Genomic DNA, 269 nt, shown 5'->3' on the forward strand with positions numbered 1-269 from the left:
AAGGGTCCATACGTTCACCCTTCTGAATCACTAACTGGATTCACGGGAGATTCAGTATCTCGATCTCTACCGATTTTGGCCAATTGACTTTCTGTTACGGTCAAAGTCTTAACACCAATCACTCCCTTTATGTGTCTGATACTCACCTCTGGACTCTCTGTAGTTCGGATGATTGAACAGGGACCCCCGGAGATCCGGTTCTAACCCTGGCCCGAATCCGAATTCACGGTCCGGGACTTATCAGTCACCTGGTGACTGGCCGTCGACGG

The sequence above is a fragment of the Larimichthys crocea genome, chromosome XII, assembly GCF_000972845.2.
Source record: "Larimichthys crocea isolate SSNF chromosome XII, L_crocea_2.0, whole genome shotgun sequence".
NCBI classification, from domain to species: Eukaryota; Metazoa; Chordata; class Actinopteri; family Sciaenidae; genus Larimichthys; species Larimichthys crocea.